Consider the following 27876-nt stretch of genomic DNA (forward strand, 5'->3'; position numbering starts at 1 on the left):
TCATGTAAATGAAAGTGCAACCAGCTGTTTTAAAAAAAACAAATTGAGCATTTTTTTACTGGGGATAAAAGTAATGGCACCTCAGCCATCAGCAGAAGCACAAAACCATTAATACTCAAAGTAGATTGTCAAGGACACAGAACATCGCAATGACCCTTGTGTGACCAGAATAAAGAGCCTAAGCATGACTCACACTTATTACCACCCATCATTCTAAGAAGTGTACAAGTACAGAGATTTTTCAGTACCTACAGGGAAGTCTATTATAAGTCTGTCGATGCTGTCATGGTCATAAAAGCATTACATCCTATTGTGACCAGAACTAAGGATGATGATGTTAAATTAAAAGGGCCAAAGGTTGATGTGTGCATTTGAAAGTTTTACAAACTGCAGTGAGGGTAAAATAAATTGGTGTGCTAAATCGTGTACAATTCTCAATTGCATTTTCATTGCAAAGGATAATGCTGCTCTTACCCTCTTGGGTAAAGCAGCAACAAACCACAGCATACTTAAGGAGGAAACCGACTCTCTGATGGGAGAAAGTGGGAAGCAAAATTGAAGCAGAGCTTCTTTGAAATGATGAGAGCTTCTAGTCAGAAACAGTGGAGAAGCAGACTTCAACATTGAATGAAGAAAAATCCTCGTTATGAGGATTGACATTATGTAGTAATGGATGGTGGTGTCAGGAGACAATGGAGATTTATTACTCAGCCAGGTGAAAAAATGATAGTATCATAATCAATATTATCAGGAGAAAAATGCTTGAAATAGTTCTAGATGGAGAGAGAAAATTATGAGCCAGTTTTAGATTGGGGATAAATGCGACATTGCTTCACATCTCTGCATTAACATATTGCATTTTCAATAATCTTATTGCATTTTCAATAACCAGTGATCAGACACTGAACGACTTGCAAAATTAGATCAGGTGATTTAAGAGATAAGCAATAGGCTACAAGCTGTATCCTGAAGAATAGTTAGACAGGTGGAATGTTTGAAAGAAAGAAATCTAACAGTTTAAGAGATAGATATCAAACTAGTTTCTTTCAATCTAACAACCAGTAGAGCTCCAGTGACCCAGAGCTCAATCCTTACCCATATAGTCACAGAGAGAACATGTAAACTCTGAATTGACAGCACAAGACTGTGTGGGTTTCCTCTGGATGTTCTGGCTTCCTTCTTCATCCAAAACGTGCAGTTTGTAACATTAATTTGATTCTCATCCTATTCTTTTCCTGCAGAAGTCAGTGGTAGAATCTGTTGATGGGAATTGGAGATCAGAGTAAATAGGTGCTTCATGGTCAGTGTTGATGATGGATTGAAGTACCTTTTTCAATGCTATATGAAATTGAATGAATCATAGCGAAGAAAATGTGGTTTCAGCAGGAAAAACTGAGGAAAATGTTCAATACAGCCAAATGACATTAATTTTAAATCAAATTTTTATTTCAAATACTGTGTGAATAATTTTGCAGTACGATCATTTTGCTCAGTCTCCAGGTTTCTTGCTGATTTTTTGACAAAAGCGCACCAAATAATTATTTTTGGAAATCCTACTTCTGCTGCACAGTCATCATTTTATACTTTGTCTAAAAAGGGCAATGGAACCAATATGAGCTGCCCTTGTGAAATTTGTTTGATTATGTAGATTCATAGATTAATACCAATTGTACCTTGGTACAGATTCACTTTTTCCCCTTGATATTCTCTGATATAATTACACAAATTCCTTTGATACGGTGTTTATATATTGTCACACATGTACTCTAAAATCAATAGCCCATTACCCAGTGAGTCACAAGAACACAATGAAATGAAGTTACACAAATAAAATACAGCCATGTTGAGAAAATGATGGTATAAATTACAAGGACATTCTAAAAGAATAGCAAATCCTTTCCCATCGAGCAACCTTCAAGGTTAGGCAATGCATTGGTACATTAAAATTTAATCATACCAGGTGCTCAAAAAGGTGATGTATTTTTCTCATTAGCGATATTAATTTGTTCACAAATTTTTTTGCAAATGAAATGGGACACCAAGGGACAAATATAAATGTTGAAAAGAAAATCGATGGCAGAGGGCAAATAAGAAACAATGTGAATGTAGCATCATGTTAGACTATGTGGTCATTAAATATTTAGTGTTCTTTCCTAAAAGTTAAAAAAAAATAAAACTATTTGCCAAGCAAATACCATATGCATATTTAGGTTTTACTTTCCATCACGAGGATCAAATTGGTCTTTTCAGCTCTAAAGGCAAATAATTGTTTTGGCAGAGGAAACACAAGTGAAAATTGAGCTGAGGAAACATGTTAAGTCTTCAAAGATTAGAATAAATAATTGTAATTTGGACATTCAGCACAGATGTTTATGCTATATAATCGCTTACATAATTTTTGAATACAGAAAAAGTTACTGAAAAAAACCTCAAATCTAGATTATACCTTTTGTGAAACCTCTGAATTTACATGGTTTCACAAAGTACAGCCTGCAGGCTAGTAAACAAAATTAATCCTGTGATGAAAATATTGAACTATTTTAGAGCATTGTTCTCAAATCCTTAGTCTCAAATCCTGCATTGAGCTTCTTCTGGTAACCTGTATAATTCAATGTTTTCATCAAAAGAAGGAAAAAGTCAATTAGAGCACGAATCAGATATTAGGGCTATTTCAGGAATGTAGGGCATCCAAAGATTAATAGAGGTTTTTATTATTAATACAAAGATCTTCAGATATTTAAACCAATGATTAAAATGATCCGATTGTAAAAGATTCAGTCTGGCTGCATTATGGTGCACTGCAAATTTGAAAATTTGCACAATCATTTGTCTGTTCACTATGTTAATACTGAAACCAATTTCATAACATTTGACAAACTCAAAGATCACAGACGCTGAAATCTGGAGTGAGCACAGAGAAACTGAAGGGACTCAGCAGCTCAGACAGTATCCTTCTACAACTGCGGTAACGGCAGTGCTGCTGCTGGTATGGACCTAGGAAGAGAGTCACAGGGCTACACTTCAGGGTCCTTCTGACTAGTTTTTATGCCGACACTACCATATAGATTTTAAGCATGCTGTAGAAGGGGTCAGCGATGCTTTTCAAACATTGGCAAAACTGTGGAGGTCTGTGCCAAGATGGCGGTACCAATGCTTAGTAGCAGACCACAAGAGTCACGGGCACAGGCATCATCAGACTGGTGCAGCGGACCAGAATGGGAGAACAGCCCTCTTGCTTCTGCTGAGAAGCCCGGGAGAAGACCCTACAGGGAAGGTGGAAGCAAACCAGTGAGGAACTTGGCGGTTGAAGGACGCACACCATGCTACTTACTGCTGAAGACTGGCTGATGGAAACCAGGTTTCTGGACTGGTATTCCTGAGGGAAATGATGAGAAGGCGGCCTGAAGAGCTTTGAGTGTTAGACGCTTTCAGAATCATATCGATGGTTCAGAACTGGGAGCTCGGTTCACTGCTGGAACTTGAAATGGTTAGTTCCTTCATTATGACTCTAATAAGCAGTTTAGAAAAGATTTATTTGTCAATACCTGGAATAGGCAGGTAATGATTGGTAAGGCTTGTATTCACTAGAATTTAGAAAAGAGAAATGAATCATGGATGGTCCTGAAGAGACAGCTTCTTAACCAGCACAGGAGGTAGGAGTGACATTGAGTTGAGGTATAATCAGATTAGCAATAACCTTGTTCAATGGCTGAGTAAACTTGAAAACCCAAATGGCCAAATCGTGTTTCTGATTCATATCTGTGTGTGTCCCCAACAGCTCCTGGTTGATGATCATCTCGACTGAAATAGAGCCTCCATGATTATTTAATGGACCCCACTTGGAGTTGTAAACAGAAAAATTCAAAAACAATTTCCTGAAATATAAAATTCGCCCAAGGACACATAGGTCATTTTGCTCATGCCTCTTCCATGATACATATCAGCTGTGATCTGACTGCACTTTAATTCTAACTTCTGCCCTGTTTCAGAATCTTTAAAATGGCTGGCTACAGAAATTCTTCCAAAACAGTCTTGAGATGTTAAATTAAAATGATCCCCAATAACTTTTGATGATTTTCCTTGTGCTTTGTTTGCAGAATTTCAATCCTTATACCCAAATAGATGGTATAATTTTAAGGTTATACCCCTTTTTGGATTCTCCCACTTGCAGAAATGGTTTCTTTCAAAACCACCAAATTGTTTGATCATAATTCCTTTATTATCTATGTTCAAGGGAGCAAAACCTCCTCTATGAAATCTGTCCTTGTAATTAACCCATTTTAACTATTGATTTAACAGCTACTGAACCCGCTCCAAAGCCAACATACACTTTAGTGACATCATTTCCAAGAGGCAAACAGCTTTGAGATATACTCATGGGCAGCTGCTTTTGAAGCAAAGACTAGGATTGATTTACAACTGACCATAAATCTGCCAGCAGAGAAACATTGAGAACAGGAACCAATGATCTTCAAGTCTCTTGGTTTGAGTGCATGTTTGACTAATTACTGGGTTATTACATTAGCCTCAGCTACCGGTACTGGATAACCTGATGTACAAGTCCTGCCCTGCACATAAACCCACATACAAACCTGAAAAGAATAAAAAGTAAATTTGAAAATACAATTTGCTGCCAAATGGGCAAGTGAAGATCATCAGATTGCCTTAAATTAGTCTATTTGTATGTAACATCTTCCATGGGATTAATAAATGTAGCACAAAACTGTTCACAGAGAAGATGGATTTGCTGCAATTTGTGCTTTTCCATATTCATCAACTGCATAAACTAACATTAAAGGGTAACTGCACCCATCTGAATAGATACATTATATAAAATGCTATAAAAATTATAGCTATGCTCTTCTGTGCAAATCAATTAAAATATATTCTGGGGAAAATCCAATGATTTACTCCCATTTATGACTATAAACCTGTCAAATTCTGTCTTTTTAAATAAACTAAGCCAAGATTTTCTTTAATGGCTTTCACTCAACACAAGAACACAAAATGTAGTGCTCCCATTGGAAAAGACAGCGACAAAATTTCTAAAAGAAAACTATAGCTAGTCTACAGCTACTGTCTCATCAGTATTTTTTAAGATTTTAAATCTTAATGTGCTTTATTTCATAATAATGTAATATTAACCAGAAAGTGTGCATTTTTACAGTTCTATTTAAATAAAACATTTGACTCAAACATTTTAGACGATCTGCAATGTCAGAACATGGCGACAGATTCGTACACAAGATGATGTTATGATACTGGTACTAATCTCTTTCCAAGTTGGAGGCCAAAAAGTAAATATAACCAAAACTAGGGAACAACTCCTCTGTTTCTTAAAGTAGTGCCATGTGATTCCAGCCCACCCAACCCCCACCACCACACCTCCCCCACCTCATCCCAGCCATGTGGAAGAACTGAGAGAATCTGGATCGAACATCCAAGTCAAAGGTCAATGTTTTTGAGAGAACAATTGTACAGGTAGAATTAGATGTTAAAGGTCTGTCAAGTGAGAACTGAAGCCCATAACTATCATGCTTGATAATGATCATGTGAGGCATGCTGGAGAAATTCAGAAGATGCCCGTAGCATTCATAGGACCTTGACAAAGGGCTCAGGCTTAAAATGTTGGTTATTCGTATATCTATGCCTCCAATGGATGCTGCGGGACCACTTTTTTGTATTAACTACCATCACAGTGACTGCAAACTTTCTTGTTTCATACCAATGTTGAAGCAGATTTGCTCACCCTAGTTTTATTTTTCTTTCAGTTCTGAGTTCTCCTTTGCAACCACATTAAAAGAAGAATCCAATGTAACTCAAATAATTCATAGTTCAATGCTTGATAGGTTTTAACAAAAAATAAACAGAAACGAGTCTAGAGAAACACTAAAACTGAAGATGAGCTGCTAGAGGAACTCAGCAAGTCAGGCAGCATCCATGGGTAGAAATGGTCAGTCAATATTTCAGGTCCCAAGTTGAAATGTTGACAGACTATTTCTCTCCATGGTTGCTGTTTGTATACCTGTACACTGAGTTTCTCCAATAGCTCATTGAGAGGTTGCAGCTGCCTCACCCATAAACACCTGTTTGTCTTATGGTGAACTCAAAACCCTTTCAATTATTTTTGGGACTGAAAGGGACTTTGTTAGCACTAACACAGGGACCGCAATGGAAAATGCACCAAAGGTAAATTCAAAATAAGAGAATTTTTAAAAAATGAAACTATTAATAACATAACATTTTTACTCATCTCTAAACAACCCCATGATGTGCGTGTGTGTGTGTGTGTGTGTGTGTAATTAAAGTCCACTCTGAAAAGTCAATCTTTAAAAGTTCAGCATTATTTTAGTTTTGCTTGAAGGTCTTAAATTCTCAGTTTAGAAATAATGATTAAGTGTTTTTAAACATTATATTTTCTGGCTTTTTTTTACTCACAATATGGATATTTTTTTCCATGATGAATTCACAAACCCAGACAAGGGTTAAAAAAATGTGATCATCTTCTTCCACAATGAAGTCACAAACCAGATGGGTGAAATGAAGAGCCCATACAAAAAACAGACCCAGTAGAAATCTGTCCTCTTTTCCAAAGAGACAGCAAGATGGTCTTCCTTATTTCAAAAGCCACTGATTCTGTGTTCCCCTTTAGCTCTGTCTGTCCAAGACAGTCAACTCTGAGAATGAACACCCTTCTCAGAAAACAATGATTCCCTATCAATATGCTGTGACCTCTGTGTGACTCTGTAAAAACCACAGCTACTAAGAATATATCTACAATAATTTAACTCTATAATTTACTTCATTAAAATATTTTTATAAAAGAAATATACTTTAACATTAAATTAAACATAAATCTTTTACAATCTTAATATGCAAATCATTATCCAACCATTCAGGGTCATTTTATCAGACTCATCAAGTTGAAAAATCAAGACAGGTTAGCAGGTTTAAAAAGAAAGTTACCCCTCCACTCAATCCAGACAAGCATTGTTCAGTATTTTTTTATGGTTACAGGAACATTACAACAGGTTAGTACTTCCCATCTCTACCCCAACTCCCCACTGACACCCTCAATGCTCCACCTCCCTACTCTGACCTCCCCAACCCTTCACCTTACCTCTCCCTAACCCCCCACCACATCCTCCCTCTGACCCTCTCAACCCACCATGCCTCCCTTTGATTACCCCACCCTCCTCTCCATGATACCTTCCATCCTATTGACCCTCACTCAAATCCAGGCTGGCTCTTCACTATACCTTCTGACCTTCCCCTCTCTGAGATAGAATGCTGTGTCCTCAGTCAATCTCTCACCTTTGCCACCCCCTTTCGGCCACACCTCAATCTTCCACCCTCTCACCTATAACCTCACACTTGTTTGCCTGTGCCCTACCCCTTCATCCCTCATGTCCTCCCCCCCCACCATTTTATTCAGATGTCTGCCTGTTTTTGCTCATACATTGATGAAGGACTCAGGCTCAAGATGTTGGTTACCTGTTTACTTCCTAAAGATGCCACATGACCTGCTGAGTTTGTCCAGCAGTTTTGTGTGTCGGATTATAACAGGTTAATTTATTTAACTATTATCAGACTGTTCACTTTTTTAAAAAATTCAACTGGGACTGGGAAGAGACCAACACCCCATATATGGACTCCCAATATCCCACTTTTGTAGTTACTCTAGCAATAAACATTAATAATTCTGTAACTTTCCCAAATACTTGCAGAAATTATATGTCTTTTAAAAACTATACACTCGAATACCCAACCCCTTGAAATCTCCACCATTCAGATAACATGCTTTGTTTCATTTTTCCTGTGAAATAAATTGCCCACATCATACTCAGATTGCCATAAATTGGTTGTATCCTCTATTCTTTGCCACATATTTTGTGTCATTAGTAAATTTTGCAACCACATCTTCAGCACCTTCATGTCATCAATGTACAGGTACACGATCCTTTATATGGAAATCTAAAATCTGGAAAGCTCCAAAATCCGGCAAGTAGGGACCGGCGGTTGGGGGAGACGGCCGGGCGGCTGAGGGACCGGTGGTTGGGGGAGGCAGCCAGGCGACCGGCGGTCGAGGGAGGCATCCGGGCGGCTGAGGGACCGGCAGTCGGGGGAGATGGCCAGGTGACTGGAAGAGGGTGAGGGTGGATACGGCAGCACAATTCGGGTGGGCTTTCCAAAATCTGGAAAAATCCGAAATTTGGAACACACTGGGGTTCCAGATAAAGAATCGTGTACCTGTATAAAGACTATAAAAAAAACTTAAAACCTGTGGCTCTTTCCCCCTTTATATATGTAATATTGTTCCCACCTCTTTCTCTTCAGTTTCAACAAAGGTTCTCAACCCAAAATGTGGACTATTTCTACCCATAAATTCCTCCCACAATCCTTTGTTTGGCTAATGATGCCAAAATCTGCGATCTTCATGTTTCTCTAAATTCAAGTACAAAGTCATTAACTCATCTAACCATGTGAATGCACAGCTGTGCGATGTCTTGATGGTTTTGAGCAACTTCGAGCCACTGGATGTTCTAATTGCAGTAATATCCAGTGTAATCAGTAAATCTGGTTCACTCCAGAACCTTCTCAGACATGCATAATACACTCATGATCAAAGTTATTTTACTCTTGTTAGAAATTAATGTACCTTTAAAGAAATTGCTCGAGACAAAAATTGAGAACAAAGAACATTTATGACAACGACAATGCAAAGTTGGGTGCTTCCCCTTATCCTGGGAATACACACACATACTGGGGCTCACCCAACTTTTATACAGTCAATTTCAGTATCAGAGTGCCCTCCCCCTTACATTCTTCTGCCCCCTGGATGGGTTTGGCAGAGGCAATCCTTCCTGCCTACGTGCAGTTTCAGTACACTTGGAGGACCACTTGGAGGTATCCTGTGGGTGTCCCATCATGTCATTGTCCTTATTCACACCTTCCTGATTCTCGGGGCTACAATCTCTTGGTATGCGGAGTTGACTCATTCTATCTAGGGTTGGCTAATTTCATATGTATAAATCTGTGTATGTAGGACTTGGTACTTCTATCCAGGGCTAGGAGACCTTTATCTGATCCAGACTACCTCAACTTCCTACATTCTATTGTACCTTACCATTCCTTTTCTTAGTCTTATGGTGGCTCTTGTCACACAGAAGATTCTTATGTTACTCGTGCTGACTCTGCTTTCCTGCATCCTAATCCCCAAGCTTATCCTGTTTGTACTGGTTACAGCCATTAACTGATGAATTTTAGTTTCTTCCATGTTCATAATTTTAGATCAATTTTCCCATCTCTCACACTCTAAACACTGGAACTTTTTGACTATGTTATGGTCAGGAAATGGTATTGACAAAGGCAATATGTGATGCAGATTGCCGAACGGATCACAGGCTCATTATTGCCAAGTTTTATCTCCATATCTTTATTGAGGCATCCCCAAGGCACAAAGCCTGTAAAACAGCTCAATGCATACAAACTCAAGGATATACTGTGAAACAAGATTTTGCAGAAGAACTTGCCACCCCTTTTGTTAATCTGGACCTCAGTCCAGATGAGGGAGATGATGATTGGCCTCCATACAAAACTGCCAATGGTCAAAAACACAAAAACAAATAAACTGATCCCATGAAAATATTGAGGAAATAATATCCTTTCTTGACACAAAGAGAATCTTCACAGAGCATACCAGAGTGACCCTATGTCCACATCTATAAATAATTCCTTTTCCAAAATTCACAAAAGTGTTTTAAAAAAAACTTCTGGAAGATGCAGGATATGTGACTCAGTAATGAGGCAGATAAAACCCAGAACTATCTGATTAGAAAAACTCTAAAAGCCTCTCTGCTTCTCTGAACTCTGTATATGGGCCTCAACCATCTGGCAGTTCACCTCTAATGAATGCAGTTGTAACTGGTATTCATTATCAAAAAGTGGATTGTAGGAGCAGGGCTGAGCTTTTCAACTCTAACCTAAATAGACCATCTACAATTCCTGACGATCCATAAGATTGCATTCCACAACTCCAACAAAAAGGCTTCAAAGAAGGCCCACTATTGATTGGAAATGAACAGAGTTACTTCTGGAGTTGCGCAACAAAGGCACCCCAAGATTTCAAAGATATCTCAATTAAACATCAATAAAAGTGCAAGGAGAACCATCAAGTGTGCAAATTTTGACTGCTGATAAAATATTTGAGTCTTGTTAAACAACCTGATCACTCACGGTGAGGGAGGCCAACTTCAAAAGAGCCAATGTGGTTTCTGTGAAAGGTAAGGAACGTGGTCTTTGCAGTAAGACAACTCCAGGCAAAGTGCCAAGAACAAAACTGTGGCCTCTTCACCGTATTTATTAATCTTACTGAAGCCTTCAGCACTGTTGTGAGGGTTGATAGAAGATCATGATGTGAGAAACAGAAGTACCTTCAGAGAAATTGCTCGAGACAAAAATTGAGAACAAAGAACATTTATTATACAACACTGCAAAGTTGGGTGCATTCCCCTTACCCTGGGAATACACACACACACTTGGGCTCACCCAACTTTTATATAGTTTATTTCAGTATAGAAGTACCCTCCCCCTTACATCCTTCTGCCTCCTGGATGAGTTTGGCATTAGGCAATCCTGTCTGCCTACGTGCTGTTTCTGTGAACTTGGGGGACCAGGGGGTATCCTGTCGGTGTCCAATCATGTCATTGTCCTTATTGTCCTTATTCACAAGCCTGCCTTTGTCCTTATTCACACCTTCCCGACCCTCAGGGCTTACTAACTTCTTATATGCAGAACTTGCTAATTCTGTCTAAAGCTTACTAATTACATATGCGGAACTTGCTGATTCTGTCTAAAAGGCTAGAAGACCCTTATCTTATTCAGACTAACTTTACTTCCTACATTATCCTTATCCTATTCATACTGGCTTTATTCATTACACATATATCCATACTAGCTTTCTTCATCTCTCATATTTTCATATTAGTTTTACTCATATCTCACAATGACAAAGTATGGCTGCCCACAAAAGTTCACCACAATTATCTGCCAACTCCACAATGTTATGTTCAGAATAATGGATAACAGAGAATCTTCAAACTGTCTGAATTGTCTGAAACAATTCCATTTTAAAGGAGCTGAATTTGAACTGAAAGCAACAATGTAGATTTCATGCACAAAACCAATGTGTCAATGTTCAGAGCAAAACTAAGATCTGGGAGAGTGATAGTTGCTCCAGAAATCCCCAGCACTGAAGATAATCCTGGTCCTGTCAAACATTGGCAGCAGCATTATAAACATGCCATGATAGGCATGGTGAATTCCACTGCTGAAATTCAGAGGTCAATGAGCTTATGCTCTGATACAACATATTCACTGAATGCAAAGGACAATTTCTTCCCTTCATAAGCTTAAAATGAGCAGAAAATGAAGGGGAAAGGAATGAAACATATTAAATATTTGTAAATTAATTTTGAAGAGATACATGTTTGAATCCAATAACTTATATACCAATTAAAATATTTTAAAAACTGATAATGGAATTTTGAAATAAAAATAGAACATGTTAGAAACATTCACCAGGTCAGGCAATATTTGTAAAAAGAGAAATTTGATTGGTATTTTGGGTCAAATACTCAATATCAGAACTGGGAAAAAGAAGAATGTCCTCAACCACAAATATTAACTCCATTTATATTTCCATACTGAATGTTCCTTGAAATGTTTTTATTTCTATATATATATATATATATATATATATACATACACCAACTTTAATAATTTCATTTTGCAATTGAACCCCAAAATTCACTTAAAATAATAAAAATCCATGATGTTATTAAACCAAGATAGATGATACGTAATTACAGAGTCTTTATATCCATCAGTTGCAACAGCCTTAGTAAAAAAATCTTGCGGTCAACACTTTTAAGGAATTAGGATCAGTATCACTGTGTGTTGGACTTGGCCTTCAAGCCACATTCTGTCTGGGTTTGGAAAATACATCACCATTTCTTTAAAGCCTCTGAGCCAAAGTTCTGAAGCTTTCTTCCTAAGAATGTGGGCACAGCCACATCTTACAAAGTGCAGAAATTCAAGAAAGCTCATAACCTCTTTCTCAAGGGTAATTAGGGGTGGCCAATTAGTTCAAGTTTACTACCACTCATATGCCACCTTAAGTAATCCCTATGGCATAGGTGCCCTGTAATTAGTAAATCATTACTTAAGGTTGTATGTGAATGGGGAGAAAAGGTTGAGAACCACTGCTCAAGACCCAATTGTTAGTGAAATAGTTTGCTTGAGAAAAATTATCACAGGTCCATTTCCTTTGGAGTTATGAAACAAATCAATTAGGTGTGATTAAAACAGTGGTTTTCAAACTTTTTCTTTTCACCCACAGACCACCTTAAGCAATCCCTTACTAATCACAGAGCACCTATGGTATAGTGATTACTTAAAGTGGTAAGTGAGTGAGAAGAAAATGTTTGAAAATCACTGCTCTCAACCACGGTATACACACAAAAACATGCAATTCCCAACATAATGATCACATAAATAATTAAAATTAATGTACATAAATATTTGGGTTGATTGCCATAGTTACAGAATACTGTTCTCCAATCTCACAGTCTGCAGGAAGAAGCTATTCCCCAGCCTGGCAGTCCTGATTTTCATGCTCCTGCATCTCCTACTTGATAATAGTGGGTTAAAGATTCTGTGCATTGAATGGAAAATGTCTTCTGTAATTTATTGACCCCTATTTAGACAATGCTCCGAGTAAATGTTGTCTATGGAGGAAAGGAAGATCCCAGTGACCTTCTCAGCTGATATAATGATCCTCTGTATAGTCTTCCAATCTAATGCTTTGCAGGTACTTTATGATGCAGCAAGGCAGGGCACTCTCAATTGTACTTTTATAAAAGTTTGTTAAGGTGCAGACCAGTCGCCTTGCCCTCCTCAGCCTCCAAAGGAAGTGTGGGTGCTATGGTGCCTTCCTGACTAATGAGGAAATGTTGTGAATCCAGGTCTTCCCCTATATGCACACCAAGGGATTTTGTGCTCTGATGGAACCATTGATTTGTAGTGGAGAATGGTCATCCTTCATTCTCAATCATTTACTTTGTCTTGTCCACGGTGAGACTGTCAGACTCTGGCTTTACCTTACTCTTAATTTAGTCTATGTGTAGTCTGAGTCCAGCGTGTTCTTTGAATGAAGTGATAGGAGAAGGTATTCGGTTCAACAGTCAATTTATTACACAGCACAAGAATAAAACTTAACAGAGCTCTGGGTCACTCATTAGTTCATAGGTCACCTGCACAGTGAGCTACTCCCCAAGACTGACCCCTATTGTCCAGTTGGTTCAGTTTATATAGGTCAACCTTATCATACAGAACAAAAGTTGGCTTCCTTTGCTAGATTTCATTATCATACAGAACAAAAGTTGTCTTCCTTTGCTAGATCTTTTTGCATAAGGGTTATCACAAGTCATCTCCTTTTTGCAGATATCTGGGGTGTAGCACTCCCATCTTAATCCTCCAGGCCAGACTATCCTGTTGTGTTGATCAGAAATTAATTCATCCCCAGATATTTCTAATCACCATTCTGTTCTTGTCTGGCCAATTTCTGCTGTTCTCTTTAACACCTCCTCCTGCCTTAATCTTCCTCCTAGACTGGTTTTCCATTCCCTTTGTTTCTTACAGGCCATTCTTTGTTCTGATCTGGCCTGTGTCTCCTGTGCTACTCACCACCTCCTTTAATTTGAGCATTCCTCCTAAATCGTTTTATGCATTTCCTCTCCCTGTATTTTGGAGAGACAATTTTGCTCAGCCAACTTTGCTCCATGCTGTGATTGCCACTTAATCACATTCCTTTTTCCCTGAACCATGCAGTAAATATACACTTATTAATTAATCATTTATTTCATACTGTTTTAACCCCTAGATTCCAACAAGACCCAGGTTGGTATTCTCGCACCATTTTATGAGCCTTTCAACTTTCTCTCTGTAATATGACTTATGAAGCCAACTTGTTGAATAATCCACAAATTTGATGATTTTGTTGGATCTGAAACTGGCAGTGCAGTCGTGAGTCATTAGCGTGAACCCGAGCAGGCCGCTGAGATGGGCCAGTACTCAGCATGATGCAGTGTGATTGCTGGCTGCATTGACCTCATCCTTTGAATGAGTAACCAAGAAAAAAACAAGGTGGAAACAAACCTGAGGTTGCATGACTATTGACTGCAGGATGAGATTCCAAGAGCAACTGCATCCTTAATGGTTATGAGATCCAGCAGAGACCACTTAAAGGCATCTGAACTTTCACTAAAGCACCCAGAAGTTAGGAGGCTTTTGGAACAGAATAGGAGATCTCTTCCTTCAGTCACTGTACTCTGGCAAATGCTTTAATAGAGCTGGTTCTCGTTCCATATTGAAAATCTTTCAAGATGCCATGCAAAGTTAAATACAAGACGGGAGCCAGAAAACACAGTGTTCCTTGTGTGTGAAGCTGGACCTATCAATGCCATGACCATTGTATAGTCTATCCTCCTGTCATCTGAAGACTGCCCCACAGTCCTCAGTGGTGTCTCTGGGGCTTGACACACTTGTTACCCTTACTCTTGGGCTTGCTACAATGCAAACCCTCAGAAGATGCAAATTCATGCCTTTTGACTCATTAACATTCTTTACCCAGGCTATCCTGAACTCCACAAAAATACATGCATCTGAGCTGTGTTCACACATGTCATGGGACATCTCCTTTACTCTCAGTGCCCAGGAGACAAAAAAATGGCCAAGCAAAAGTTCTTAAATATTTGACTGGAGAAAATGTTGGGTAAAAGGTGAGGAAGATAAAAATTTGATAAAGTGGGGTGATAGAATGAGGCAGAAGTGCAACACTAAGAGGAGAGATTTTTTTTCCAGAAATATCACATTTTTTCACATACTGTACTTAAACTTGCTGAAAATTGGCCAAAATAGCAGGCATGGGGATAATTGCAGAGTTAAGAATCCAATCGTTATTTTTCATAATAATTTAATGACGTACCAGCAAGGAAGTTAATAAAAAGGTCACATTTCCCATGGAACAGTGGACTCCCCTGTAGTTTTAAAATATTTTCAATACAATTTTAACTCAGGAAAGAAATATCCTGATAATGTCAAAATGAAAACAAGGAACCAGTGTCCAAATACGATTCATAAGTGTCTGATAATGTGTAATCTAAACAAGGAGTGGCAGTATTTGCTGCAGATTTATATTTCAGAAGGTTTTTCCATTATAGCTGTTACTTTGATTCATTAATGCACTTAGAATGATTATGCAGGACAATACTTTCCCCTTGTGTTCCAGCTGAAAGGAAAATGGCACCCAAGCGCACATAAACTGAAAGGTAATAATTCAGGCACATCTAGCACATGTATCACTTGTGTGTTGCATTGTCAATACTTATTAATTATAGTGCAGAGCATGTGAGTTATAAACCCATTGTGATGAAGGCGCTAATGTGTTGTTACATCACAGAGCTCCATTGAATTTAAAGGATCATAGAATGTATAATAACTTCCAACCCAAACCCAACTTCGTTGTCAAGGAAAGGTTTAATAATTTTGGAGCACAGAAAATTGAAAGGTGATTTGACAAAGGTGCGTACATCAATACAAATCTGGACTGGGTAAACTTTCTCACTGGTGTGGATTAAGTGTCAGAGGACACAGGGTTAAAATCATTACTAAATCTCATCTTTTCACCTCAAAATTATGCCCTCTTATTCTTGATACTCCTACAATGAAAAAAATGATTCTGACAATCTACACTTCTGGAAATATTATGAATCTATCAGCTCACCACTTGACTGGACACCCTCCAACCACATGGTATTAACATCGACTTCTCTGGTTATCGTTAAAACTCCCCACTCCCTTTTTTCCCTATCATCCCTCCTTTTCCTCAGATCAATTCTCACCTAGTCCCTTATCAATCCCTTGGAGTTTGTTAAATATGTGCAGAAAAGTTTTCTAAATCAATATATAGAGATACCACTGAGAAAGGATGCAATACTTGATTTCCTATAAGGGAACCAGACAGATCAAGTAATAGAAGTAGGTGCAGGCGAATATTTTGGGTCCAGTGACCATGATGTCATTAGTTTCAAGTTAATTATGGATAAGGAGAGATCTGGTTCTTGAGTTGAGATTCTAAATTAGAGAAAGGCAAATTTTGTAGAAATGAAAAAGGATCTACAAAGAGCGGGTTGGAATAAGTTGTTTTCTGGCAAGGATGTGTTCAGTAAGTGGAAAGCCTTTAAAGTCAAAATTTTGAGAGTGCAGTTTACTAGTTCCTGATTAAAGGCAAAGTTAACAGGCATAGGGAAACTTGGTTTTCAAGGGATATTGGTTATCTGTGGAGAGCAGGTATAGGCAACAAGGAGCAAATGAGGTACTACAAAAATATAGAAAAGGTAAGAAAATACTTAAGAAGAAAATCAGGAAGGCAAAAAGATGACATGAAGTTGCTTTAACAAATAATGTGAAGGTAAACTCAAAGGGTTTTTGCAAGTGTATGTGGTGATACACCACTAACCTATTGCAGGGCGCGATCTCTGTACCTGCAGGAAGACCACTGGAGGACATACCACACCTGGCCGGCTGTCAATCACTGCCCAAGATATAATCCTGAGTCAGCCCCTCCCGAGTCTGTCACTCAGAAGTCACCAGTTCAGCTACCACTGTAGCAGTGATTTTTAACTGAATAAAGCCTGTTGTACAGTCTTTCTCGAGTTTTGTGTCTGCTTCCTGCTGCAGCAGTGCGTCACTATTTATTCAGTTAAAAAATGTACACCTCATATGGAAAAGCTCCTAACCATCGGGAGCCGAGGGATCGACCCTCACCACCCGGATGTACAAGCACACACTGAAATCTGGAGGCACGCAGTCAAGGCACACCCTGACGTGGTAAACACAGGTCAGAAGGAACTCGTGGTGCTCCACACAAAGTTAGGTCCCCATGCCTTCCAGGCCCCAAAGACTGTACAGAGTACCCAGAAGTGATGGCTATCCTGGAGGCCATGTACAAACCCCCAATGAACGTGGTCTATGCCAGATATCTCCTGAGTATTTGGGCCCAGCAGCCAGGTGAGACAGCCGAAGCCTACCTGGGAGCCCTGAGTGAGCGAGCTCATCTATGCTTGGCAGAGCCCAGGGTGAACAAAGTAGAAGTCGAGAAATTGTTCAGGGACGCCTGTGTTCGAGGTCTGTGCTTGAGAACTGCCCGGCAGAAGTTACTAGAAGACGTTATCTACTCTCTAGCCCAAACTATAGAGGTAATCCACTCCTTGGAGGCTGCAGCTCTCCATGCTGAAGCCTTCGACTCCCGACTTCCCCAACCCTCCGCATGGATAATCCAGACAGCAGCCATGACTCAGGGACTGCTGGTAGATAAACGCATCACTGCCACAGGTGCTCCGCACCCATATAAGTACTATGGGTCCCTGTGCAGGTCAGATCAGCGATCGCGCCAAAACTGCCCGGCGAGAAACCAGTTCTGTTCGCCATGTGGCAAGAAAGGCCACTATGCAAAAGTATGCCTTTCAAGGCCTGCCGACAGCTCAGCAGCCCTCTACGATCACCTTTCTACCCCCCCCCCCCCCCCCCCCGGATGCCGCCACATGCTTGCCACAAGCCAGCCAAGACAAGCAAAGATGTCATTTCCGCCGCCACAGATGAGATCACATCCTCCGACGCAGAGCACGAGGATGTCACCTCCCCCGAGCAGGCAGCATGATCGATGGGTAGAGCCAGCCATGCCACCACTACATGCACCCTTGGGGAACCACCATCTTGTGTCAGCCAAGCACCGCTGCCATCTTGGGTCTATCGGCCTGACCCAGCGCACAACCCTACCTCCTACCCGGAACAAAGCGAATACGATGATGATGTGGTCAACACGGGCACTGATCAGACTGCCCTCCCAATGCACCTCAAGTCTGTGGACACCACCGACCACCACTCACCTCCATCGATGCACCCAATGCCTGCGAAGGACACCACCGGCCACCACTCGTTTCAACTGTCAGGGAGCAGCGATTCGGACCCCAAGATGGTCCTAGTGGCCACTACACTAAAGAGAGACATCCCACATGGCCTCGGGCGTTCCATGATGGGCGTTGCTATTAATGGTCAGGTAACAAAATGCCTATTCGACAGCAGCAGCACCAAGAGCTTCATATACCCGAACGTGGCTCGAACTTTAAGACTTAAAATCTAGCCTACAAGCTTTGCTATCTCTTTTGCAGCCCAGGATCGCTCCATAAACACTCTCGGGCACTGCTCAGTTCACCTGACTGTGGGGGTGGGGGGAGACATACAACGGGTTCATGTTCCTAGTCATGCCCATACTCTGTGCCTCAGTTCTCCTAGGCTTAGATTTCCAGTGCCTCCTACAGAGCATCACCCTCGCTTTCGGTGGGCCCCTACCCCTGCTCATACATCACAGCGCACCGTCTGACCAGCCCCAGCCTATCTGCGGCCTCTCCACACTGCGCATCACCCCTCCTGCCCTCCTCCTACCTCACATCAGGCTGCAAACGGATAGCGACCAGAAGCAGGCGCAGCCAATAGAAAATTCATTAAAGCGGATATAAAGCAGCTCTTGGTTAAGGGTGACAGAGAACCCAGCACCAGCCTATGGAGAGCCCAAGTCCTGGTGGTCAAACGGGCCAGCAAACCAAGCATGGTCATAGACTACAGTCAGACCATTAACCAGTACACCCAGCTGGATGCCTACCCCTTACCCAGGATAGCCAACATGGTCAACAAGATAGCTCGCTACAGGGTCTTCTCCACAATCGACCTGAAGTCATTAGCTCCCGTTCCACATGTGGGACAAGCCCTACACCACGTTCAAGGAAGACAGGCATCTTTACCAGTTCCGCCGAGTTCCTTTCGGGGTCACTAACGGAGTCTGTCTTCCAGAGCGAAATGGATCGCATGGGAGACTGACATAAGCTGGACAATGTCACCATCTGTGGCCATGACCAGCAGGATCACGATGCCAACCTGGAGAGATTTCTCTGGATGGCCGAGGAGCTGAACCTCACCAATAATAAGAAATGTGTGTTCAGTACCACCTGCCTTGCCATCCTGGGGTACATCGTGGCACATGGTGTCATCAGCCCCGATCCAGAGCGCATGCGCCCATTAATGGAGCTACCCCTTCCACACACACTCAAGTCCCTCTGCATGTGCCTCGGCCTCTTTTCTCACTACTCCCAGTGGGTTCCCCGCTTCTCGGACAAGGTCTGCCCACTGGCCCAGGCCACCACCTTTCCCTTCCCACCCGAGGCGCAGGCAGCCTTTACCCGCATCAGGCAGGACATTGCAGATGTCACAATGCATGTAGGGAATGAGGACTCCCTGTTCCAGGTGAAGTGCGAAGCCTCTGATGTGGCCCTTGCCACCACTCTCAACCAGGAGGGGCAACCTACCGCCTTCTTCTCAAGGACCCTCCATGGTTCCAGGCTTGGGCACTCCGCCATTGAAAAGGAGGCCCAAGCGATCATGGAAGCGGTCTGCCACTGGCGTCACTACCTGGCAGGCAGGAGGTTCACCCTCCTCACTGACCAGCATGCAGTGGCATTCATGTTCAGCACCACCCACAAAGGCAAGATCAAAAACAACAAGATCTTGCGCTGGAGAGTCAAGCTAGCAACGTTCAGCTACAACATCCAGTAACAACTCCCCCGATGCCCTATCCTGGACCTGCGCATCAGCCCAGGCCGACCACCTGCAGGCACTCCATGAATCCCTCTGCCACTCAGGTGTCACACGCCTCTACCATTTCATCAAGCACCAGAACCTCCCATACACCATCCAGGAAGCACGGACCATGACTGAGGCATGCCAGGTCTGCGTGAAATGCAAGCCCCGCTTCTTCCGCCCACCCCAGGCCCACGTCATGAAGGCCACCCGGCCTTTCGAACACCTCAGTATTCACTTCAAGGGCCCCCTGCCTTCCATGAACCAGAATGTCTACTTCCTCGCAGAGATAGATGAGTACTCCCATTTTCCCTTCGCCATCCTGTGCCCAGACACCTCCACAGCCACTGTCATCAGGGCACTGACGCAGATCTTCACTCTGTTTGGCTACCCTGCACTCATCCACAGTGACCAGAGGTCCAGCTTCATGAGTGAGGAGCTGCGCCAGTACCTGACAGCAAGGAGCATCGCAACTAGTCACATGACTAGTTACAACCTGACAGGCAATGAGCAGGTGGAGCGCAAAAATGGGGTGATCTGGAAAGCTGTCCTCCTGGTCCTTAAGTCAAAAGGTTGGTCTGTGGACTACTGGCAAGACGTCCTCCCCGAGACATTCGACGCCATGAGGTCGCTTCTGTGCACAACTACCAATGAGACCCCCACGAACGCCTGTTTTCATTCCCCAGAAAAATGGTGACTGGAATCTCTCTCCCAGCATGGCTCATGTCTCTGGAATTGGTGCTCCTGCATAAACACACACGGGCCCACAAGGCTGAGCCCCTGGTTGAGCAGGTGTTCCTCCTACAGGCCAATCAGGACTACGCCTACATCAGGTATGCCAATGGCCGAGAGGACACTGTCTCAACCAGGGATCTGGCCTCACCGGGAGCACCCACCTCGTCACAGCAGCCTCTGCCCATTGCATCTTCCCCATCTCAAACACTCATTGCAGACTCACGCCGCGGGGGATGACCTTTCTCCCCCGCCCCTCCAATGCCTTACAGACTTGCTGATCCTGGCTGCCCCAGCCACCTCACCGGACTGTGCCCCGCCAACCACCCCAGAGTCTGCCCTAGTTGCCCTGTGTAGCCGTCCCAGCATGCCCTCACTGACCTTTGACCAGGAGCCAACCCTGTGACGATCGCAGAGACTCCGATGGCCGCCGGACCATCTAAACCCGTAAATATACATATACCATCCAAGAATGTTGCTAAAACCACCCCCCAGGACAATTTTAAAGGGGGTGAATGTGGTGATACATCATTAGCCTACTGCAGGGGCGATTGCTGTACCTACAGGAAGATCACCAGAGGACAGACCACATCTGGCCGACTGTCAATCAGCCGGCCTGAGTAGACCTAACTCCACCCAGCCACTGTCAATCAACCTCCTGGGATACAATCCTGAGCCGGCCCCTCCCAAGCCAGTCACTCAGGAGTCACCAGTACAGCTACCCCTGTAGCAGAGACTTTCAACTGAATAAAGCCTGTTGTTCAGTCTTTCTTGTGTTTTGTGTCGGCTTGCTGCTGCAGTATATTAAGAGTAAAAAGATAGTAAGGGACAAAATTGATGCCCTAGAAGATCAGAATAGTTGTCCGTGTGGAACCACACGAGATGGGGGAGATCTTAATCTTTTTTTTTTTGCATCAGTATTTACTCAGGAAATTGTCATAGTGTATAAGGAAGGAAGAGAATCAAGCAGTAGTTTCATGGAACATATAGAGATTAAAGAGGAGGTGCTTACTGCCTTTCAGTGAGTAAAGGAGGATAAATTCCCAGCCCTTTCATGATATTCCCTGAGCCCTTGAGGGAGACTAGTGTAAAAACTGTAAGGGACCTAGCAGAAATGTTTAAATTGTCCTTAGTCACGGGTGAGGTGACGAAGGATTAGAGGGTAGCTCATGTTGTTCCATTGTTTAAAATAAGGCTCCAAAAGTAAACCAGGAAATTACACCCTATAAGCCTGATGTCATTAGTAGGTAAATTATTGGAAGGTGTTCTAAGAGATCGAATATACAAGTATTTGAACAGCCAAGAGATGATTAAGGATTGTCAGCATGGCTTTGTGCATGGTAGATTGTGTTGAATGAATCTTATAGAGGTTTTCAAGGAAATTAGCAAGATAGTAGATAAGGTATTTGACAAAGTCCCACATAGGAGGTTAGTTCAGAAGGTTCAAACACTAGGTATCCATGGAGAGATAGTAAACTGGATTCAAAATTGGCTGAATGGGAGAAGACAGGGAGTGGTATTGGATGATTGCTTTTCAGACTGGAGGCCTGTGATTAGTGGTGTGCCTCAGGGATCAGTGTTGGGACCATTATTGTTTGTTGTCTATATCAATGATATGGATGATAATGTGAGAAATTGGATCAGCAAGTTTGCTGATGACACTAAGATTGGGACAGCAAGGAAGACTTTCAAAGCTTGCAGAGGGATCTGGACCAACTAGAAAAATGGTCAGAAAATGGCAGATGGAATTTAATGCAGTCAAATGTGAGGTGTTGCATTTTGGAAGAACAAACCAAGGTAGAACATACACAGTAAATAAGGAGTGAAGAGGAAAACAGTGATCCTGGGAATACAGATACATAATTCCCTGAAAGTGGCATCACAGATAGACAGGGTTGTATATAAAGCTTTTGGCATCTTGGCCTTCATAAATCAAAGTATTGAGTGTAGGAGTTGGGATGTTACGGTGAGGCTATATAAGACATTGGTGAGGCCAAATTTGGAGTATTGTGTGCAATTCTGATCACCAAACTACAGGAAAGATATCAGTAAGACTGAAAGAGTGCAAAGAAGATTTACAAGGATGTTGCCGGGTCTTCAGGAGTTGAGTTACAGAAAAAGACTAAACAGATTTGGACTTTATTCCTTGGAGCATAGAAGAATGAGGGAAGATTTGAACGAGGTTTACAAAGGGGGTATAGACAGAGTAAATGTGAGGAGGCTCTTTCCACTTAGTTTAGGAGAGATAAATATGAGAGGACATGGCTTTAGGGTGAAAGGGGAAAGGTTGAGGGAGAACATTAGGGGGAAATTCTTCACTCAGAGAGTGGTTGGAGTGTGAAACAAGCTGCCATCTGATGTCATAAATGCAGGCTCACTCAAGTTTTGAGAATAAATTGGATAGATGGATGGGAGAGGTCAGGAGGGTTAAGGACTGGGTGCAGGTCAATGGGAGTAGCGGAATAATATTTTGGCACAGACTAGAAGGGCTGAATAGCCTCTGTGTTGTAGTGTTGCTGATTCTTTATCCAATTAACACTTTTTGTTGGTCCTCCCCTATTGTTTGAATTCTGAAATTTTCTGACTTATCCTGTTTCTGCCTTTTCTGATTTTACCTTGAGGAAGGGCTTGGGCCAAAAATGTCAGCAATATATCTTTGTCTCCTATAGATGCTGAAAATGCCGAATGAGATCCGCCAGCAATTTGGCTGGTTTCGATCACCACATCAAATTCAAGTCACGTGAATCAAAATGTAGCAAGAAAGTTTGTTTTTAAACAGTCCATTTGGATATCCAATATAGAGTTAAGCAAGCAAGACACAAGCCGCTTTCAGGTGGAATCGCTTGGAGAATGCGGCTCTGGAGCAGGCTACGAGAGTCTGCGAAGGGACGTTCAGGTGGCAGTGCTGAAGGAGGTGTTCTGCCACCTGAAAGGTCTGAAGTGGGGAGAGGGGCCACAGAGCCAGAGTCTGGGTAGGGGCAGCCATCTGACAGCTCACCTACCAGCTGCCTGACAGCTCACTTTCCTGCTGACTGACAGCCCCCTCCCCGCTACCTGACAGCCCCCTGGCACGGGACTACGGGGCTGAAGCGGCCGGTGCGGGACGTCAGGGGCCCGAAGTCCTGCACCAGCTGCTCTAGACCCGTAGTCCAATGCCAGCAGACTATCAGGCAGCAGGGAGGGTAGGTGTCAGCAGCAGGGACTCCTGTCCCACACTGTCCCCGGTCCGTAGCGGGGAGGGTAACTTTTGACAGCAGGTCACCAGCTGACTGTCAACAGCCTGCCTGCTGCTAGGCACCTGGGCTGCTTTCAGGTGCAACAGGGGATTCTCAGAGCAGGGTATTATACCTACAGGAGAAGAGTTAGGTAGTAAACCTCCTGGCTGGGTTCTCCACTTTCAGGTGGCCACCCGACAGCCACGTAGGAGTACAATAGGCTGCTTTACAGTCGGGTATTGTGGCCACCTAAAAGTGGCTACAGTTTAAGAGTAGAGCACAGAGAGATATCAGAACCATGCAGAGATGCAACCTTACAGGACACATTCAATGATGTGTCTATATAGGTTGTTGAGGGTTGCAAGTGACATACTAAATTTCCTTGGGCTTCTCAGTAAGTACAGGCACTGGTGCAATTTCTTGATCATTGATGTTAGTGGAGTGGATCAGGTCACAAGATGTTTGCTCCGAGAACATAAAGTTGTGTACTATTTCTATCTTAGCACTGTTGATGTGGGCCATGGAATGAGGTCCACCCCCTTCCACAAGTTCTCAACCGTCTCCTTTGTCTTACTGACATTGACTGACAGGTTGTTGTCTCCACACCAAGCTATTCATCACTCTCTGTTCTACACTCCTACTCATCATTAATAACCATCAGATTAATATGTTCAATATGCTCATTTTGTGCAATAACATTTTAATTTCCATGAGTTTAATTTGTTAGGCAAGTTGTAAATTCATTGAAACTGATATTCATGAGCAAGACCAATCTTCTGAGAACTTATAAACCATTATCCAATGTCTTGAAATTCTTACAATTTTTTTCCTTTGAAATGTTTATTTCATTTTATGTTGAAAGCTATTCTCAAAAGAGTTACTACTACCTTTTCAAGAAGTCCATTCGAACTATAGCAGCACCATGCATGATAACAGTTTTCTCTCCTCAGGCTATTTCAACAGTTATCTTCAATGCATTGTGTCTGATTGCTGGGTCATCAAGTTATATTTGTTGAGCACAAAGGAGGTGTTTTGAGGAACAAAATCAATTGGGAATGTATTGATTTGAGAAGTGGGCTCAAGGAGCCCAATTATTTACTCCTGCCACCATTTATTATGTTATTTCTCATCCACCATCAGTGAAAAAGTAAAACCTTCCAAACTTCGAACACATTTTATTTAATACTGATCTATTTTAAGAAGAGCCCCTCATCCCAAATAGAAACTTGACTGATTTCTCTGATCATTCAAAAGAGTAATTATAGGATGCACTTCAGATGGATCTCCCTAAAACTGATTATCTAGAGACCAAGTTGTGATATGTAACTCAATGCACTCACAAAGTTACACTGTAAAAGTGACCTGTCCTTCCTCTGAATCATCTGACATCTGGAATCAACTTCCACCCCAATCCTCACAGCCTTTTAAATTCCTCCTCTTCAACAAACATCCCAGTTTTTTTTTTCAAGAATTGATGGAATCTACTTCAATTGCACCAGGCTAGGGTGAGAGTTCAGCTTTATTTTTCCTTCATTGATTGATAGGTTGACTCCAAATATAATCAAAAGTGATAGGGTAGCAAATAATATCTAAACATCTGACTCTCAGAGTCACCTGACAACCAATTTAATCCCATTTTTCTTCAGAGATTTCCTTCCACAGCCAGCAGCAACCTCCAAATGACAAAGAGATGCAAAATCAATTTTGTTGTGCAGATTTCTTTATTCGACAATTAATCACAACAAAGTTCAGTTATTTCCAATGTAATATCCTAAAACCAAGCTCGTATCTCCAAAAAAAAAGTGAAGTGCATCAAAAATACAAACCAACTTCCAAGGAGGCTTCAGCTACATTTTGAGAATTTTTGGAGTTATTCTGCTTCACTTGGAGAATGGTCAGTAACCAGAGGACACAATTTGGGATAATTGGCAAACAAACCAGAGGCAAAAATATATTTTAATGGAGCATTGTTTGAATGGCAGAGAGTGCTGTGGAAGTAGATTCAATGATGGAACATTGAAGGAAATTTAATAAACATTTCAGGAGGTAAATGGATAAACAATTAAGGTGGTAAGGGATGATTAGCCTGACCAATTTTGACTTTCCACTGAGCCAAAATAATCCAAAGTAATATATTTTTCAGTCTTCTTTTCCTGCAGCTGGAAGTAAAATTGTAAATAGGTTCCCTATATTAACACCAGTCAAAGATAATATCTACTGTTACAGATGAAGTCCAGAGGACCCCAAAAACCAGCAGCTATAGATATGCACCACAACAAAGAGTTACTTAAACAAAAGTAGCTTTTAATTATATTTTGAACAAGAAAACAGAATTGAACTTTAAACTTATTACTTAATCTACTTACTTAACCTACCGAACTACTTAATCCCCCCCTCTAACACCAAGCGCAGGTGTGTATAATGTATATTTAAGATTAGAAAAATTCTTTGGTTCAAAGTCCAATCTCACTGGTTGCAGGCAATTCTTGTACTGTGCACAGAAGTTAGCATTAACAAAGTTAATCCAGATTCAGGAGGGTTCTTGCTTGTTTTCAGAGAGAGATTCTTTTTCCAGGAAATCCACAACTATTTCCTTCTCAATCAGTCTTGCTGATGAAACTTTCCCCCTTCAGGGTTCTCCAGATGATCCTCTTTCTTTCAGGTCACCTTTCAGATCGCCAATCTCCTCCTTTGACCAGGCAGCCTTCCAAAGTTGGCCAGCTTATCCTTTTGGAACTGATTTCTATCTCCTCTCTCTCTGTTTCACACCCTCCCTCTTTGAGAGAAAAACTCTTCTCTTCTGCCTGCAAAGATCACATACTCTCCCAGGCCAGCTGCTGTCAATACTTTGTTGCTTTCTGTAAAAAGCACTCTGCAAATGTCCTGCAAATACTCTGTGTTTTAAAATGTGTGTGTGCAAGCTGCTCTAACAATTCCTCCCAATCCACCTCTAAATACTCTGTCATACTACTTTCTTACCAAAATAAAATAATTTGGAGGTATTCATGTGTTTTTTTTTCTTCATGAAATGGCAATGACTGAAAATGATAATCTTGAGCTATGTTTGTTAAAGGAATCTGATGTTACATCTGACCTATTTCCTCAGCCAAATGTGACACGGGGCACAGGCAAAACATTCCTTATTTGTCACTCTCTTTTGACTGAAAAGAGGCAAGATAGTCTTGAAGAGGTGCATAAATACAACTACATTTGCAAATAATTTTTTTATGTTGGAATGAAAACCAGGCAGCATGATTAGCATAATGGCTAGTGTAACGTCGTTGCAGCACCAGCGACCCAGATTCAAATCCGAAGCTCCAGTAAAGAGTTTGTGTGTTCTCTGAGTGGGTTTCTTCTAGGTGCTCAGGTTTCCTCCCATCCTTCAAAAACATACAGGGCTTGTCGTTAATTGATACTGTGCTGTATGTATGTATGCCTAAGTATGTTTTATGTAAGTTTTCCCCCTTCCCCATCCATCTTCTTCAAGATATCCTTCACTTCCATTCTTATCGAGAAAATTAAGCAGTATTTTAATTTTGAAACTTCTTCCTTCTCTCCACTCTGGATGAAGCCAGACTTTCATGATTAAGTAATCAAGGGGCAAGTGTTTCACAATTATAATCATCTTTATTTGAATAAGTTAAAATCCACACCTTAAAGGTCAAAACACGAAAGGAATAATTCTGATCCAATCTTTCAAAATAAAACATGGAATGGCAGATGACAGACACTTGGCTGCAACTGTTAATCTCTTGCTAATGAACTGTTCAAATGTCAGGAGGCATTTAATACTTCTCAGAAATAAACAAGTCCACAACAATATTATTTTCAGTACAATAAATAAGTCTGCTTAAACAGAATGATTTGTGCTGTAAAGAGACATCAGCTTTGTTCACACACCAGCCGGACAATGAAATTTCATTTAACAGAATGTACCCTCCCCAAAAAAAAGCACGACATCCATATTGTTTCCAGGGTGCTTTTGATATAGTTGCATTTGGAAAGAATCATTCTGAATGAATTAAGGTAACTATACTGACTGAACTAACAGACTATGAATATAATGGAGATAATTACAAGGATGGCAGAAAGCCAAATAAACGAGGAAGAATAATTTCATTTCCACAAATACTTTAAAAGAAATAAACCACGACTGGAAAAATATGATTAATCGGCC

General features: G+C 41.5%; 2 protein-coding genes across 2 annotated transcripts in view; both read left to right on the plus strand.

Annotated features, from left to right (window-relative positions):
- The window catches only part of LOC138736496 (adhesion G protein-coupled receptor B3-like), a 156425-nt gene extending 152379 nt beyond the window's left edge, over positions 1-4046 (plus strand). Inside the window, exon 4 of the mRNA XM_069886132.1 lies at positions 3779-4046. The gene's annotated coding sequence lies outside the window, so the exon portion shown is untranslated. The remainder of the gene's footprint in view (positions 1-3778) is intronic.
- Positions 4047-15588: 11542 nt separating this feature from the next.
- Positions 15589-27876, plus strand: part of LOC138736495 (adhesion G protein-coupled receptor B3-like) — a 658849-nt gene continuing 646561 nt past the window's right edge. The window contains exon 1 of the mRNA XM_069886125.1: positions 15589-15642. The gene's annotated coding sequence lies outside the window, so the exon portion shown is untranslated. The remainder of the gene's footprint in view (positions 15643-27876) is intronic.

Source organism: Narcine bancroftii, chromosome 6 (genome assembly GCF_036971445.1).
Source record: "Narcine bancroftii isolate sNarBan1 chromosome 6, sNarBan1.hap1, whole genome shotgun sequence".
Taxonomy (NCBI): domain Eukaryota; kingdom Metazoa; phylum Chordata; class Chondrichthyes; order Torpediniformes; family Narcinidae; genus Narcine; species Narcine bancroftii.